At 39.7% G+C, this 9170-nt stretch overlaps 1 long non-coding RNA gene across 1 annotated transcript; it reads left to right on the forward strand.

Moving 5' to 3' along the window:
• Positions 1-813: 813 nt before the first annotated feature.
• Positions 814-8234, forward strand: LOC118556769. The gene is made up of 4 exons (XR_004927351.1): positions 814-912; positions 6028-6168; positions 7658-7804; positions 8201-8234. It is a non-coding gene; the product is annotated as an uncharacterized LOC118556769 (long non-coding RNA).
• Positions 8235-9170: the final 936 nt, after the last annotated feature.

Below are 9170 nucleotides of genomic sequence, written 5' to 3' on the forward strand. Positions count from 1 at the left end.
ACATGAAGCTTTAACATCTGCTGAACTCTTCAGCTCCTCTTTCCCTCACATCTGCCCTGAAGCAGCTTTAAGGTGGAAAACTGCTGCAGCTGGAGGAGATTCAGCAAAACCAACATGTTGCTTTGCTTTCTGTTCCAGAAGCTCCAGAGGAGGGTTGGCAGCATGAAGGTGGATGGAAGAAGAAGTGACAGCAGTCACCTCCACACAGGCTCTGCTTCCTTCCTGAACATCTCCAAGCAACACGTTTCCTCAGCTGTGCTGTTAGGATCCTGCTCTGAAACATCTCAGGAGGACAGGACACTTGGAGACACTTTGGAGAGGAGATCTCCTGGAATCAGACTCACCTAAAGCTGCTGAGAGCCTCAACATCTCCAGATCCTCAGCAGACTGATCTGAGCTGCTTCTCAGTCTGATGACCAGAACTTTACTGGACCTGGAGCTCTGACTGGGATCTGCTTCCAATTTGGATTTCAATAAAAACATCAGGAGAAGATTCCCAGTCAGAGATGAAATTAATCTTTTCTTTGACTCCAAGCTGGGAGAAAGTGAAGCTGACTGTGTGAACATTTGCTGAACACTTCCAGACGATTTCAGGGAGAAAATGATCCACGTAGAAACAGGACTGAATGTTTTACAGCGTAGAAATAAAGAAAGATTAGAGTCCAGCTAAAGCTGTCAGATCTCCTCCCAGAGTTTCTGCTGATCACTTCCTGGTTTACAGAGAACAAAACTACTGAATGCAATAAAATGTTGACTGGAAATTAGCTGAAAACTGAGAAGAAACCTGAATCTCATGACTCACCTGAGGCGGAGCCTCAGGTGAGTCAGTTACAGTCAGGTATCAGATCAGGAGAAACAGGTTTTGACTCCATTTAGCAGCAGAACAGAACAAAGAGAAGACTCTGGATCAGGGTGAGTGTTAACTTGTTCTGGTTTTCCCCTCAGTGGGTTTTCTCTCTGTGGACTGTGAACAGAACCAGCAGCAGAACTCAGTCTGGTTCTCCTTCAGAACCAAGCTGCTGCTTCATGTAACCGTGGTGCTGGTCAGGCTCTGATTTCCTGGTTATCAGCACCAACAAATGCTCAGTTTCCTTCGTTTGTTTCTTTTCTTCAGACAAAAACTGAATTTAAAAAAATGGGAGAAAATAATTCTAAAAACTATTTTAAAGCTGCTTGTGTTCTAGTTGAATAGTCACTGGTTCTGTTACTGCTCTGCTGTTTTATACTCTAATAATAATAATAATAATAATAATAATAATAATAATAAAAATAAAAAAACAATATTGCATTTTATTTAGAAGCGCCTTTCAAAACACTCAAGGTCACTTTACAAATGAAGATAGAACAACAACAATAAAGCAAATAAAATATCATCAATAAAAGTTAAAATCACAGAGAATAGCAATAAAGCCACTGGGTTGGATGGAGTCTCAGCAGAGCATTTAAAGTATGCAAGTGCAAGGCTAGCTCCTCTACTTTCTATTTGTTTCACAGCCTTTCTTATACATGGTATTTTACCTGAATCTATTTTAAGTGTCCTGTTAGTACCCGTGTTCAAACATAAAACTGGGAAGATTGGCAGTTCTGATAATTACCGTCCGATAGCACTGGCCAGTACAGTTTCAAAAATTATTGAGTCAATCCTGCTGGACAGGATTTTAGAGGTTGTCAAATCTACAAATAACCAGTTTGGTTTTAAGGCTAGGTTAGGGCACAGATATGTGTATATATGCTCTAAAAGATATTATTTATAAATATAATAAGCAGAACTCTTCAGTTTTTATGTGTTTCCTGGATGCGTCAAAAGCATTTGATGGAGTAAATCACAGAAAACTATTCATGAAACTGACACAAAAAGGTGTACCAGAGTATATTGTTCGTATTTTGAATTATTGGTATGCTCAGCAAACACTGCAGATTTAATGGGGGGACTGTATCTCAGCTCCATTCAAAGTTAGTAATGGGGTGAGGCAGGGCGGGATTTTATCCCCAGTTCTCTTTAATTTGTATCTGGACGAACTGTCAACCAAGTTGAGAGCTTGTAACACTGGTTGTGTGGCTGGTAACTCTGTACGTAATCACCTGATGTGTGCAGATGATTTAGTAATATTTATTCCAAGTACCACTGGGTTACAGCCACTACTTAACATATGTTCTGAGTATGGTCTGGAACACGACATTAAGTACAATCCATCTAAAAGTGTGGTCATAATCTGTAGGAGTAAAGAAGATAAATCTATTCAGTTTCCAGATTTTCAGCTGTCAAATACTGTGCTGGGTGTTACAAACAAAACCAAGAATCTTAGGCACATCATCACAGAAAATCTGTCAGACGATGATGATATCTGTAGACAATGTAGAATGTTGAATGCTCAAGCTGATACCCTTCCTCGTAAATTTGGTGCATGTACTGAAAAAGTCAAAGTGGAACTGTTTAATGCATATTGTACCTCTCTGTACATTGCTGACCTGTGGTCTACTTATACAAAAAACAACCTGCAAAGGCTGCAGGTGACCTATAATAATGCTTTGTGGGTACTTTTGAAACGGCCAAGATGGACTAATGCGAGTGAGATGTTTGTCACAGCAAGAGTCAATACCCTACAAGCTGTTTTAAGAAAGTTAATGTATATGTTTATCTGTAGGTTAAATGCATCTGACAATGATATTAATTGTCACTTATTGACACCACGCATAGTGCAATCCGATACCAGTCTAAGCTGTGGAGACACTGGTACTCCTGTCTTCTTAAAGCGCCTATTTACTGGATAATGGTACTTGTATTGTGTTTTTATTCTTATGTATTTATTTATTTATCTTATGTATGTATGTATGTATGTATGTATGTATGTATGTATGTATGTATGTATGTATGTATGTATCTATCTATCTATCTATCTATCTATCTATCTATCTATCTATCTATCTATCTATCTATCTATCTATCTATCCTATCTATCTATCTATCTATCTATCTATCTATCTATCTATCTATCTATCTATCTATCTATCTATCTATCTATCTATCTATCTATCTATCTATCTATCTATCTATCTATCTATCTATCTATCTATCTATCTATCTATCTATCTATCTATCTATCTATCTATCTATCTATCTATCTATCTATCTATCTATCTATCTATCTATCTATCTATCTATCTATCTATCTATCTATCTATCTATCTATCTAATAAGGTCTTGAAGAGGTGTGTTGTGAGTCTGGATTTAAACAGGTGTAGAGAGTAAACATTATGGATGTCAGATGGGAGAGAATTCCAGAGTTTGGGACGCTCTGCTCCCAAAGGAACTGAGGAGAAAAAGATGGAACAAAGAGATGGATGGAGGAGGAAAATCTGAGGGAGTGGGAGGCTGAGATGAAGATCAGATAAGTAAGGAGGGACAAGGTTGTGGACGGCCTTGAATGGAATCAGAAGAATTTCTGCAGGAGCCATTGAAGTTGCTGTAAAACAGGTGATGTGATATAATCAGCACGTGCCTGTAATGATTGGAGCAGCTGAGTTCTGGACCAGTTGGAGCTTATGGAGAGTTTTTTGGAGGAGACCAAACAGAAGGGAGTTGCAATAATAAATACAGGAAGTGACAAGATTGCAAAAAAGTATGGAGGCAGAGTGAGGGGAAAGGGAAGGACGCAAGTGTTTAATATTGTGCAGTTGGAAATATGCAGACCAACTGATATTATTGATTTGAGATGTGAAGGATGGAGAGCTATCAAGGATGATACCAAGAGTCTTGACCTGAGGGCAGAACTGTGGAGCTGTTGAAGGAAAGAGAGACACTGTGTATTTTGGATAATATTTATTTAGTTCCTACAAGGAGGAGCTTACTGTCAGAGACTCAGATCCTGTTCAAGATGAATAATTGAACCGAATCAGGAAAACTGGTTCTGATTTAGAATGCTTTACAGCGTAGAAATAAAGAAAGATTAGAGTCCAGCTAAAGCTGTCAGATCTCCTCCCAGAGTTTCTGCTGATCAGTTCCTGGTTTACAGAGAACAAAACTACTGAATGCAATAAAATGTTGACTGGAAATGAACTGAAAACTGAGAAGAAACCTGAAAAACACACAAGTTTCATCATGACCATTTTACAGTTCAGGTTACTGCTGATGCAAAGAGAAGAACTGAAAGGAAATGTGTTTAAACTCAGGTAAACACACCTTGACAGGGGGTGGAGCCTCAGGTGAGTCAGTTATGTATCTGATCAGGAGAAACAGGTTCTGACTCCATTTAGTGGCAGGGCAGAACAAAGAGAAGACTCTGGATCAGGGTGAGTGTTTAATTGTTCTGGTTTTCCCCTCTGTGGGTTTTCTCTCTGTGGACTGTGAACAGAACCAGCAGCAGAACTCAGTCTGGTTCTTCTTCAGAACCAAGATTCTGCTTCATGTAACCATGATGTTAGTCAGGGTCTGATTTCCTTGTTATCAACACCAACAAACGCTCAGTTTCTTTCATTTGTCTCTTCTCTTCAGACAAAAACTGAGTTTAAGAAAATGGGAGAAAATATTTATAAAAAACATTTTAAAGCTGCTGTGCATTAGTTGAACAGGCACTGGTTCTGTTACTTCTCTGCTGTTTCATACCTTCATAATAATAATAATAATAATGCATTTTATTTCAAAACACTCAAGGTCACTTTACAAATTAAGAAAATACATCTCTGCTGTTTTTCTGGAGAATGACCTGCAGGATGGTCCAAGAGAAGAGTTAAATGCTGCAGCATCTTTGTTCATCTTTGCTACACATCCCACCTAGAAACTATAGAGTTAGCAAACATAATGGTCCTTAAGACTTTCAAAGTGATAAATGCAAATTAAAATTGGGCTGCACAAACCAGCTGTGATGCTTCACCTGACAGAGAACCAGAAAATCCAGCAAGACACATTATTGTTCTTCAAAGGTTTATTGAAAAGATGAAGCAACCAAAAGTTCAGGCAGGAGAATCTCCAGGGTGAGCAGGAGACAGCAAGGCAGCAAGAGATCACAGCGGGAATAGACAGGCTGAAAGGGCTGAAGACGAAGGGCTGGTCCATGGTCGTAAATGAAGAAGACTGCTCAAGGTGGACTAAATTCGATAAAAGATATTTTTTATTTCTAAAAGGAGGACAATTGATTCAAGAATTAATGGGGCATTTCTCCAATGACGTCACGTTTTTCCCAAGACAGCATGGTTTCCAGGCTGGTTGGACAGGGATAGAGCAAATTACTATGGCAACAATGACAGAATTTTTAAAATTTTGTAATTTAAAGGAATAGTGGATGTTTTTTTTTTTTTTTGAAATCTTACCACGGTAGCAGCACCACGATAACTGCTGCTGCTCACCTATCAACATTTTACATGGATTTCCTGCTTGATCACTGTGAGAGAAAAACTCTGTTTGATCCATGAAAAGAAGTGGAAGACCAGCAAGAATACCGTCACACGCTGCTTCATCACAAACGCACGTATTTATCTGGTATTTATACATGCCAGGATTTTTACTGATCGTAAAGTACTTGTCGCAGGGGAGGTGGCTGAGCCCCGTTCTCCTACTGTGGCATGAAAACCAGAAAAAGGCGTTGTGTTGGAATAAAGTAAAGCCCAAAAAAGACTTCACATTCAAAAAAAGAAACTGCAGACTCACGAAAATTACAGGTGACTTTAGGGAAAAACAAGCCCAGTCGCTTATAATAAGAAAATTTGATGTAACACTAAAGCTCACATGAACGACCCTAATGGAATTCATGAAGCTTTAAAGCTGCTGAGCAAAAGCCAAATAACTGTTGCCTACCTGCCCAGATGTTGCAGTCGCTACTTTTCGGTCTGGATGTTCAAGTGTTGGCTCCATACAACTGACCAAATGTAGAGACCACATTTAGGTGTCTTTGGTCAGATTCCACAGTAATGTCCTCTTGGTTACAGGCTTGTATGAAACACTGACATTTCTCTGTAATCAGCTTTCTGCTTTACAGGACACTGACTGGACCTGAGTCACTGGGAACTGACTGGTTCTGGTTTCTCTCTCAGGCTGACTGAAGTCCAGAAGATGGAGGATTGTGATCTAAAGGAGAACAGAGCAGATCCTCCAGGATCCAGCTGTCCATCTTTGAGGAGTGACTGGTCCAAAGAATACCCTCCAGACTTCAGTGAAGAACCTGGACCCTCAGAGTAAGAACTAAGTTTGTAGATGATCCATGTGACTCCACAGAGATATAATATCTAGAATATTAACTGATTGATCTTCGGCGTTTCTCTGGTTTGGACCATATTCAGCTTGTGGTTCTGCTGATGCATCAGGAGGTTACCAAGTCCAGATGCATCAGAAGAGCCACAAACATCCTGAAAGACTGCTCCCACCCAGCTCATCACTGTTCAGACTGGTGCCTTTGGACCAGCGTTACCATCACATTCAACCACTTCCATTGCTCCTTTCATAGACATCAGCCAGCTGTTATCAGCAGGTCAAAGGTCAGAATGGAGACTAAAGTCTGATAAAACTCTATTTGGCTCATAACAAGTCCTACAGTCTCCACAACGGGTCAGATATTAAATTCCAGAAAATGTCATCATGTCCAAGACAGACTGTGAGGCTTAATTCACTGAAGAAATTTCAGCTTTCATCCACATTAACTGTCCTTTATAAATTGTTACTAAGCATTTGAAGCATTAAAAAACGACATTTCTGCTAATTTTTACCAACAGCTGGAAGGACTCAGTATCTCAAGTCTGTTTGCCATGAACCCAGATCAGAAAGATATTAGAACTGTTTAGTTATTAGTTTATTTATTGTAAGTCATGTCGGCAAAACAGCATTCACCAATATTATGGCATATCTCATGTTTTCCTGTGTTCACGGAGCCCTAAAAATGTATCCAGTTAAATAGAGTATGGGGGTTCTGGGTGGCTCAGCTAATGGAGTAAATGCTCCATGAGCAGAGGTTCTGGTTCTTTTTTGAGGTTTTATTGCACTATTTGAAAAAATAAAAAAATAAAAAAACAACTGGACTTGTTTTCCATAGTTTGAAGACGTTTCGCTTCTTATATAGGAAGCTTTCTCAATTCAAAAAGTCTGGAGTAATGTGAAGTATCAAGCTTTATACTGCTGCCCAACAAAGGCCTTGTATTGGCTTAGATAACATGCAAATTCAACAGAAACAGGTCCACCCCTTAGTAATGGGCAGTTGTTAAAGCCATTAAGACAGCAGATTGAACCGAAACTGGTCCACTCCTCTATAACTGGGAGTCGTTAGGGTCGTTATTGGCCTGGCTTGCAGGAACGATGTTTTGATCACCCGAATGAGGGTGAGAATTGAGGTGATGATTGGCCAGAATTAATCCAATAGCTGTATTATACATTTTTGAGAGTTCAATTCAATTCAATTTAATTTTATTTATATAGCGCCAATTCAAGAAACATGTCATTTCAAGGCACTTTACAAAGTCAAGTTCAATCATATTATACAGATTGGGTCAGATTATACAAATTGGTCAAAAATGTCCTATATAAGGGAACCAGTTGATTGCATCAAAGTCCCGACAAGCAGCATTCACTCCTGGAGAAGCGTAGAGCCACAGGGAGAGTCGTCTGCATTGTCCATGGCTTTGCAGCAATCCCTCATACTGAGCAAGCATGAAGCGACAGTGGTTTCTCTCTCAGGCTGACTGAAGTCCAGACGATGGAGGATTGTGATCTAAAGGAGAACAGAGCAGAACCTCCAGGATCCAGCTGTCTGTCTATGAGGAGTGACCTGTCCAAACATTCACCTGAAGACTTCAGTGAAGAACCTGGACCGTCAGACTCAGAGTAGGAAACCAGTTTTTAACTGATGGATGTGACTCTGCAGAGATATAAAAACATAATATTGATTCAGTCTTCATTTTATGAATTAAAAGTAAATTAGTTTTTATTCTAACTTAACTTAAAACTACATAATCAAAAGCTGTTCGTCAATAAACCAGTAGTATTCACTGAAGCAAAGTTGGTCCTGGTTATACACAAATGTAAAATAGTCTTGGTCACGTTGGCTGTAGGTATAATTGTTGGGATGCAAATGTGTGTTTATATGCATATTGATTCTTTTGTTTAAACATTGACTTTAGAGGTTTATAAACTCATAAGTAATGCCAATATTTTGGAAGATTATTTATGTTAAGGATATAGGAAGGAGAAGGGGTGTGATTACATGTTTTACTTCTTCAGACCAGGAGCTGGACTGCTGGCAGCCAATCAGAGCAGCTGTGCTCCAGGTGAGACTGAACATCTCCAATCAGAACTTCCTTCTATCATCTCTGCTGAACTAATTCCACGTCTTTAGTTGGGATTTGGAATTCAAGTGTTAAAAGTCTTTCTGTGATCAAATATTTTTTGAATCTCTGGATTTCCAGCTGCTGTAAATGTAACGCCTGTGTTCAACCTAACAACCCTTTGGGTTTGCTTTGAAGTGGTTCTGTTTTCAGCCCTTTGTGCTAAATGCATTAAAACTGAACATCTCCTTAAAGCTGCTGCTCATTTTGATGCATGAAAAAAAGGAGGAGATAACAACCTGCTGCACTGCTGCTTTACAGAAAGAGGGAAGGAAAGTCTGAGAGACAGAAACTTTATTTACTCTGACAATAGATCCCAGATTAAAGGAGATATATTAGTAGAAACATGGAATATTTCTATCTGCTGTTTATTTCTAACGGGCCAAATCAGTCCCACGTCATTTCCAGTCTGTAATCATTCATTAAAAACATCCAATCCAGTCTCTGAGCAAGAAAAACATCTGAAATGTGTACACTATCTGACCCGATGAGCTGTTTCTCTGGCAGATTATAGCATTTCCTCCAGATTTCCTTTATTAAGGCTGAAAATGTTGCCAGGAAACATTTTCTGTCTCTCTGCCTCTTCTGTAGCTGCTGTGTTTGTGGGAGAAGGTCAGATAGAAACAGAGAAATGAGGACAATGGTGACATGATGCTAAAAAGTTCATGTTGCTGAAAGCAGCTGCATGTTTCTGTCAGCATTTCTTCATCTGGGGGAGTGGTGGCCTGGTGGTTAGATTACAGAGCTTCGATCCCAGAGGTTCTGAGTTCAACTCCCACAAGCTGCCATTCTGGGTCGCTGAGCAAGACCCTTAACCCCCAATTGCTCCCCACGTCCCGCACAGTGGCAGCCCACTGCTCCCCAAG

Source organism: Fundulus heteroclitus, chromosome 21 (genome assembly GCF_011125445.2).
Source record: "Fundulus heteroclitus isolate FHET01 chromosome 21, MU-UCD_Fhet_4.1, whole genome shotgun sequence".
NCBI classification, from domain to species: domain Eukaryota; kingdom Metazoa; phylum Chordata; class Actinopteri; order Cyprinodontiformes; family Fundulidae; genus Fundulus; species Fundulus heteroclitus.